Below are 8,388 nucleotides of genomic sequence, written 5' to 3'. Positions count from 1 at the left end.
CGTGCTGTCGTCCTGGCCTCTGCATGGTGTGGACCTCTCGCGTTGCTCTGTCTGGGAGAAGAAACATGGAATTTTTGTTTTTCGAGGAAGACGTGTTCGGTACCGGCATTCTTGTTTGTTTTGTTAAAATGTTGACTTTTTATTTATTTGATTATTTGTTACTGTGTCATGAGCCAAATAAATCGGTTCGATTTTTAAATTGTTATTAACAGCAAAAGCACGGAAGGATGAAAACAAACAGCTCCAGGACCTGATACCACAGCAGGATTCGTGTTAACAAGTCGTAATGGAAGGTGTAGAGAGTTAATTATGCCACTTCGCGCCACGCAAATGATAGGCACACAACGACGTGTAACCTCCAAAGTCGTCGCCACTTTCACTGAATGACGAAGGTACGATATCATCACCGGTGGCCGCTCAGGCTCTGCATGAGATACCCGGGGTTAGGGCGAAATGCTCCCGAGTTCGGAGACTCGGGACATCAATTCATTCCAACGAGAAGATTCCAAAACAACTGCTCGGCAAGGATTACGAGGCTGTGAGACAACGCCCAATCCTAAAACAAACACAACGAATGCAAAATGTCCTGCTAGCATGGCGGAAGCGTCGAAGGGAAGCGCACACGGCTTCTCGTGCCTTGAACGGCGACATTCGAGGCAAGCCGTTCGGTATTAATGGCGTTGACTGCACATGGCGAGCGGTACGGCCGATCCGAGCGAGCAGCTCCGTCCGGCGTCCCCTCGCGCTCCAGGCCCGTCGTTCGGGGTAGATCCGTTCCGCGTTTCGTTTGCAGCCCGCGCTCCTCCCGGGTAATGGAATAGCCGATGTAACCAGAGCCCCCCGGCCTTGCTCCTGCTTCGCTCTACCTTCCTGGCTTCCTCTCTGTGTCTCTCGGTGTTGTGTGCGTTCTCCCATTCGCCGTCCTCTCCACTCTGCTGCCCACTCTCCGCGTTCACACTCCTTTACTTGCTCTCTGTTTAATACTTTTTATTTCGGCTCCTGCGACTCTCCGTTCTCTTTGTCTTCTCTTCAGCGCCATCCTTGGCAGGTGAGCGGTTGCAAACAGGACGGTTCGGCTGACAACCGAGCGATTGAACCGGATGGCCATTTGTCTGTGGTACGGAACAGGGTGCTGCTCTGTGGTGTGCTGCGGACGGTGCGTCGCTACTCTGCTTCGGGCTGCTGTAGCCTGTACTCCCGGCTTCTGTTTGTTGTGTTATTTTGGCTTCTGTATTCTCTGGTCCTTGAGGCTGAAGGCTGTGGTTCAGGTTACTGCACAGCGAGGTACAGGCTGCTGTGTGGTGAGGTACAGGCTGCTGTGTGGTGAGGTACAGGCTGCTGTGTGGTGAGGTACAGGCTGCTGTGTGGTGAGGTACAGGCTGCTGTGTGGTGTTCAGGCTACAGTACGGTGAGGTACAGGCTGCTGTGTGGTGAGGTACAGGCTGCTGTGTGGTGAGGTACAGGCTGCTGTGTGGTGAGGTACAGGCTGCTGTGTTGTAAGGTACAAGCTGCTGTGTGGTGAGATCCAGGCTGCTGTGTGGTGATGTTCAGGCTACAGTACGGTGAGGCACTGGCTGCTGTGTGGTGAGGTCCAGGCTACTGTGTGGTGAGGTCCAGGCTACTGTGTGGTGAGGTCCAGGCTACTGTGTGGTGAGGTCCAGGCTACTGTGTGGTGAGGTCCAGGCTACTGTGTGGTGAGGTCCAGGCTACTGTGTGGTGAGGTCCAGGCAGCTTTGTGGTGATGTTCAGGCTACAGTACGGTGAGGCACTGGCTGCTGTGTGGTGAGGTCCAGGCTACTGTGTGGTGAGGTCCAGGCTACTGTGTGGTGAGGTCCAGGCTACTGTGTGGTGAGTTCCAGGCTACTGTGTGGTGAGGTCCAGGCTACTGTGTGGTGAGGTCCAGGCTACTGTGTGGTGAGGTCCAGGCAGCTTTGTGGTGTGGTACAGATTGCTGTGTGGTGTGATACAAGTTTCTGTGTGGTGAGGTGAAGGCAGCTTTGTGGTGACTGGTGAGGTACTGGCTGCTGTGTGGTGAAGTACAGGTTGCTGTGTGGAGAGGTACAGGTTGCTGTGTGGTGTGGTTCAGGCAACTGTACGGTCACGTATATGCTGCTGTGTGGTGAGGTTAAGGCTGCTGTGTGGTGTGGTGCAGGTTGCTGTGTGGTGAGGTTAAGGCTGCTGTGTGGTGTGGTGCAGGTTGCTGTGTGGTGAAATAGAAGCTGCTGTACAGTGAGGTTCAGACTACTGTATGGTAAGGTTCAGACAACTGTACGGTGAGGTTCAGAATACTGTACGGCGAGGTTCAGACTATTGTACGGCGAGGTTCAGACTACTGTACGGCGAGGTTCAGACTACTGTACGGTGAGGTTCAGACGACTGTACGGTGAGGTTCAGACTACTGTACGGTGAGGTTCAGACTACTGTACGGTGAGGTCCAGGCTACTGTGCGGTGAGGTCCAGGCTACTGTGTGGTGAGGTCCAGGCTACTGTGTGGTGAGGTCCAGGCTACTGTGTGGTGAGGTCCAGGCTACTGTGTGGTGAGATCCAGGCTACTGTGTGGTGAGGTCCAGGCTACTGCGTGGTGAGGTCCAGGCTACTGCGTGGTGAGGTCCAGGCTACTGCGTGGTGAGGTCCAGGCTACTGCGTGGTGAGGTCCAGGCTACTGCGTGGTGAGGTCCAGGCTACTGTGTGGTGAGGTCCAGGCGACAGTGTGGTGAGGTCCAGGCTACTGTGTGGTGAGGTCCAGGCGACTGTGTGGTGAGGTCCAGGCTACTGTGTGGTGAGGTCCAGGCTACTGTGTGGTGAGGTCCAGGCTACTGTGTGGTGAGGTCCAGGCCATTGTGTGGTGAGGTCCAGGCCACTGTGTGGTGAGGTCCCGGCTGCTGTGTGGTGATGTCCCGGCTGCTGTGTGGTGAGGTCCCGGCTGCTGTGTGGTGAGGTCCCGGCTGCTGTGTGGTGTGGTGCAGGCTGCTGTGTGGTGAAGTATAAGCTGCTGTACAGTGAGGTTCAGACTACTGTACGGTGAGGTTCAGACTACTGTGCGGTGAGGTCCAGGCTACTGTGCGGTGAGGTCAAGGGTACTGTGCGGTGAGGTCCAGGCTACTGTGCGGTGAGGTCCAGGCCACTGTGTGGTGAGGTCCAGGCCACTGTGTGGTGAGGTCCAGGCCACTGTGTGGTGAGGTCCAGGCCACTGTGTGGTGAGGTCCAGGCCACTGTGTGGTGAGGTCCAGGCCACTGTGTGGTGAGGTCCAGGCCACTGTGTGGTGAGGTCCAGGCCACTGTGTGGTGAGGTCCAGGCCACTGTGTGGTGAGGTCCAGGCTACTGTGTGGTGAGGTCCAGGCTACTGTGTGGTGAGGTCCATTTTACTGTGTGGTGAGGTGCAGGCTACTGTGTGGTGAGGTCCAGGCTACTGTGTGGTGAGGTCCAGGCTACTGTGTGGTGAGGTCCAGGCTACTGTGTGGTGAGGTCCAGGCTGCTGTCTGTTGAGGTCCAGGCTGCTGTCTGTTGAGGTCCAGGCTGCTGTCTGTTGAGGTCCAGGCTGCTGTCTGTTGAGGTCCAGGCTGCTGTCTGTTGAGGTCCTGGCTGCAGTCTGTTGAGGTCCTGGCTGCAGTCTGTTGAGGTCCTGGCTGCAGTCTGTTGTGGTCCTGGCTGCTGTCTGGTGAGGTCCCAGGCTGCTGTCTGGTGTGGTCCCAGGCTGCTGTCTGGTGTGGTCCAGGCTGCTGTCTGGGGAGGTCCAAGCTACTGTGCTGTGAGGTCCAGGCCGCAGTGTGGTGATGTCCCGGCAGCTGTGCATTGAGGTCCCGACCGCTGTGCGGCGAGTTCCCGGCCGCTGCGCGGCGAGGTCCCGGCCGCTGCACGGTGAGGTTCCGGCAGTCCTCTCTTCTGTGTTCTGCGGTCCTGGCTTCCACTTGCTGTGGTCCTCTGTTCTGCTTACTGTGGTCCTCTGTTCTGCTTACTGTGGTCCTCTGTTTCCCGATCTGTGGACCGACCTGGCTTCTGCATGCTGTGGACCTGACCTCTGCATGCTGTAAACTCGGCTGTCTTCTGCGTGCTGTGGACTGTCTTCTGCGTGCTGTGGACTGTCTTCTGCGTGCTGTGGACTGTCTTCTGCGTGCTGTGGACTGTCTTCTGCGTGCTGTGGACTGTCTTCTGCGTGCTGTGGACTGTCTTCTGCGTGCTGTGGACTGTCTTCTGCGTGCTGTGGACTGTCTTCTGCGTGCTGTGGACTGTCTTCTGCGTGCTGTGGACTGTCTTCTGCGTGCTGTGGACTGTCTTCTGCGTGCTGTGGACTCTTCTGCGTGCTGTGGACTGTCTTCTGCGTGCTGTGGACTGTCTTCTGCGTGCTGTGGACTGTCTTCTGCGTGCTGTGGACTGTCTTCTGCGTGCTGTGGACTGTCTTCTGCGTGCTGTGGACTGTCTTCTGCGTGCTGTGGACTGTCTTCTGCGTGCTGTGGACTGTCTTCTGCGTGCTGTGGACTGTCTTCTGCGTGCTGTGGACTGTCTTCTGCGTGCTGTGGACTGTCGCCTGCGTGCTGTGGACTGTCTTCTGCGTGCTGTGGACTGTCTTCTGCGTGCTGTGGACTGTCTTCTGCGTGCTGTGGACTGTCTTCTGCGTGCTGTGGACTGTCTTCTGCGTGCTGTGGACTGTCTTCTGCGTGCTGTGGACTGTCTTCTGCGTGCTGTGGACTGTCTTCTGCGTGCTGTGGACTGTCTTCTGCGTGCTGTGGACTGTCTTCTGCGTGCTGTGGACTGTCTTCTGCGTGCTGTGGACTGTCTTCTGCGTGCTGTGGACTGTCTTCTGCGTGCTGTGGACTGTCTTCTGCGTGCTGTGGACTGTCTTCTGCGTGCTGTGGACTGTCTTCTGCGTGCTGTGGACTGTCTTCTGCGTGCTGTGGACTGTCTTCTGCGTGCTGTGGACTGTCTTCTGCGTGCTGTGGACTGTCTTCTGCGTGCTGTGGACTGTCTTCTGCGTGCTGTGGACTGTCTTCTGCGTGCTGTGGACTGTCTTCTGCGTGCTGTGGACTGTCTTCTGCGTGCTGTGGACTGTCTTCTGCGTGCTGTGGACTGTCTTCTGCGTGCTGTGGACTGTCTTCTGCGTGCTGTGGACTGTCTTCTGCGTGCTGTGGACTGTCTTCTGCGTGCTGTGGACTGTCTTCTGCGTGCTGTGGACTGTCTTCTGCGTGCTGTGGACTGTCTTCTGCGTGCTGTGGACTGTCTTCTGCGTGCTGTGGACTGTCTTCTGCGTGCTGTGGACTGTCTTCTGCGTGCTGTCGACTGTCTTCTGCGTGCTGTCGACTGTCTTCTGCGTGCTGTCGGACTGTCTTCTGCGTGCTGTGGACTGTCTTCTGCGTGCTGTGGACTGTCTTCTGCGTGCTGTGGACTGTCTTCTGCGTGCTGTGGACTGTCTTCTGCGTGCTGTGGACTGTCTTCTGCGTGCTGTGGACTGTCTTCTGCGTGCTGTGGACTGTCTTCTGCGTGCTGTGGACTGTCCTTCTGCGTGCTGTGGACTGTCTTCTGCGTGCTGTGGACTGTCTTCTGCGTGCTGTGGACTGTCTTCTGCGTGCTGTGGACTGTCTTCTGCGTGCTGTGGACTGTCTTCTGCGTGCTGTGGACTGTCTTCTGCGTGCTGTGGACTGTCTTCTGCGTGCTGTGGACTGTCTTCTGCGTGCTGTGGACTGTCTTCTGCGTGCTGTGGACTGTCTTCTGCGTGCTGTGGACTGTCTTCTGCGTGCTGTGGACTGTCTTCTGCGTGCTGTGGACTGTCTTCTGCGTGCTGTGGACTGTCTTCTGCGTGCTGTGGACTGTCTTCTGCGTGCTGTGGACTGTCTTCTGCGTGCTGTGGACTGTCTTCTGCGTGCTGTGGACTGTCTTCTGCGTGCTGTGGACTGTCTTCTGCGTGCTGTGGACTGTCTTCTGCGTGCTGTGGACTGTCTTCTGCGTGCTGTGGACTGTCTTCTGCGTGCTGTGGACTGTCTTCTGCGTGCTGTGGACTGTCTTCTGCGTGCTGTGGACTGTCTTCTGCGTGCTGTGGACTGTCTTCTGCGTGCTGTGGACTGTCTTCTGCGTGCCGTGGACTGTCTTCTGCGTGCCGTGGACTGTCTTCTGCGTGCCGTGGACTGTCTTCGGCGTGCCGTGGACTGTCTTCGGCGTGCCGTGGACTGTCTTCGGCGTGCCGTGGACTGTCTTCGGCGTGCCGTGGACTGTCTTCGGCGTGCCGTGGACTGTCTTCGGCGTGCGTGGGACTGTCTTCGGCGTGCCGTGGACTGTCTTCGGCGTGCCGTGGACTGTCTTCGGCGTGCCGTGGACTGTCTTCGGCGTGCCGTGGACTGTCTTCGGCGTGCCGTGGACTGTCTTCGGCGTGCCGTGGACTGTCTTCTGCGTGCCGTGGACTGTCTTCTGCGTGCCGTGGACTGTCTTCTGCGTGCCGTGGACTGTCTTCTGCGTGCCGTGGACTGTCTTCTGCGTGCGTGGACTGTCTTCTGCGTGCCGTGGACTGTCTTCTGCGTGCCGTGGACTGTCTTCTGCGTGCCGTGGACTGTCTTCTGCGTGCCGTGGACTGTCTTCTGCGTGCCGTGGACTGTCTTCTGCGTGCCGTGGACTGTCTTCTGCGTGCCGTGGACTGTCTTCTGCGTGCCGTGGACTGTCTTCTGCGTGCCGTGGACTGTCTTCTGCGTGCCGTGGACTGTCTTCTGCGTGCCGTGGACTGTCTTCTGCGTGCCTGTGGACTGTCTTCTGCGTGCTGTGGACTGTCTTCTGCGTGCTGTGGACTGTCTTCTGCGTGCTGTGGACTGTCTTCTGCGTGCCGTGGACTGTCTTCTGCGTGCCGTGGACTGTCTTCTGCGTGCCGTGGACTGTCTTCTGCGTGCGTGGACTGTCTTCGGCGTGCCGTGGACTGTCTTCTGCGTGCCGTGGACTGTCTTCTGCGTGCCGTGGACTGTCTTCTGCGTGCCGTGGACTGTCTTCGGCGTGCCGTGGACTGTCTTCGGCGTGCCGTGGACTGTCTTCGGCGTGCCGTGGACTGTCTTCGGCGTGCCGTGGACTGTCTTCGGCGTGCCGTGGACTGTCTTCGGCGTGCCGTGGACTGTCTTCGGCGTGCCGTGGACTGTCTTCGGCGTGCCGTGGACTGTCTTCGGCGTGCCGTGGACTGTCTTCGGCGTGCCGTGGACTGTCTTCTGCGTGCCGTGGACTGTCTTCTGCGTGCCGTGGACTGTCTTCTGCGTGCCGTGGACTGTCTTCTGCGTGCCGTGGACTGTCTTCTGCGTGCCGTGGACTGTCTTCTGCGTGCCGTGGACTGTCTTCTGCGTGCCGTGGACTGTCTTCTGCGTGCCGTGGACTGTCTTCTGCGTGCCGTGGACTGTCTTCTGCGTGCCGTGGACTGTCTTCTGCGTGCCGTGGACTGTCTTCTGCGTGCCGTGGACTGTCTTCTGCGTGCCGTGGACTGTCTTCTGCGTGCCGTGGACTGTCTTCTGCGTGCCGTGGACTGTCTTCTGCGTGCCGTGGACTGTCTTCTGCGTGCCGTGGACTGTCTTCTGCGTGCCGTGGACTGTCTTCTGCGTGCCGTGGACTGTCTTCTGCGTGCCGTGGACTGTCTTCTGCGTGCCGTGGACTGTCTTCTGCGTGCCGTGGACTGTCTTCTGCGTGCCGTGGACTGTCTTCTGCGTGCCGTGGACTGTCTTCTGCGTGCCGTGGACTGTCTTCTGCGTGCCGTGGACTGTCTTCTGCGTGCCGTGGACTGTCTTCTGCGTGCCGTGGACTGTCTTCTGCGTGCCGTGGACTGTCTTCTGCGTGCCGTGGACTGTCTTCTGCGTGCCGTGGACTGTCTTCTGCGTGCCGTGGACTGTCTTTCTGCGTGCCGTGGACTGTCTTCTGCGTGCCGTGGACTGTCTTCTGCGTGCCGTGGACTGTCTTCTGCGTGCCGTGGGACTGTCTTCTGCGTGCCGTGGACTGTCTTCTGCGTGCTGTGGACTGTCTTCTGCGTGCTGTGGACTGTCTTCTGCGTGCTGTGGACTGTCTTCTGCGTGCTGTGGACTGTCTTCTGCGTGCTGTGGACTGTCTTCTGCGTGCTGTGGACTGTCTTCTGCGTGCTGTGGACTGTCTTCTGCGTGCTGTGGACTGTCTTCTGCGTGCTGTGGACTGTCTTCTGCGTGCTGTGGACTGTCTTCTGCGTGCTGTGGACTGTCTTCTGCGTGCTGTGGACTGTCTTCTGCGTGCTGTGGACTGTCTTCTGCGTGCTGTGGACTGTCTTCTGCGTGCTGTGGACTGTCTTCTGCGTGCTGTGGACTGTCTTCTGCGTGCTGTGGACTGTCTTCTGCGTGCTGTGGACTGTCTTCTGCGTGCTGTGGACTGTCTTCTGCGTGCTGTGGACTGTCTTCTGCGTGCTGTGGACT

At 58.2% G+C, this 8,388-nt stretch overlaps 1 protein-coding gene across 7 annotated transcripts in view; it reads left to right on the top strand.

The window, feature by feature from the left end:
- The first annotated feature begins 576 nt into the window (after positions 1-576).
- The window catches only part of ZMIZ1 (zinc finger MIZ-type containing 1), a 338,869-nt gene continuing 331,057 nt past the window's right edge, over positions 577-8,388 (top strand). For 3 of the 7 annotated variants that reach the window (XM_078783821.1, XM_078783816.1, XM_078783815.1), the window contains exon 1: positions 813-1,048. The gene's annotated coding sequence lies outside the window, so the exon portion shown is untranslated. Of the gene's footprint in view, positions 657-812; positions 1,118-3,555; positions 3,860-8,388 lie in introns of those variants that run through there. The other 4 variants (XM_078783818.1, XM_078783817.1, XM_078783822.1 and 1 more) reach the window with 4 other exon arrangements.

The sequence above is a fragment of the Myxine glutinosa genome, chromosome 8 (assembly GCF_964187855.1).
Source record: "Myxine glutinosa chromosome 8, kmMyxGlut1.1, whole genome shotgun sequence".
NCBI classification, from domain to species: Eukaryota; Metazoa; Chordata; class Myxini; order Myxiniformes; family Myxinidae; genus Myxine; species Myxine glutinosa.
The sequence above is the reverse complement of the archived record's forward strand: the minus strand, read 5'-3'. Positions and strand labels throughout refer to the sequence as shown.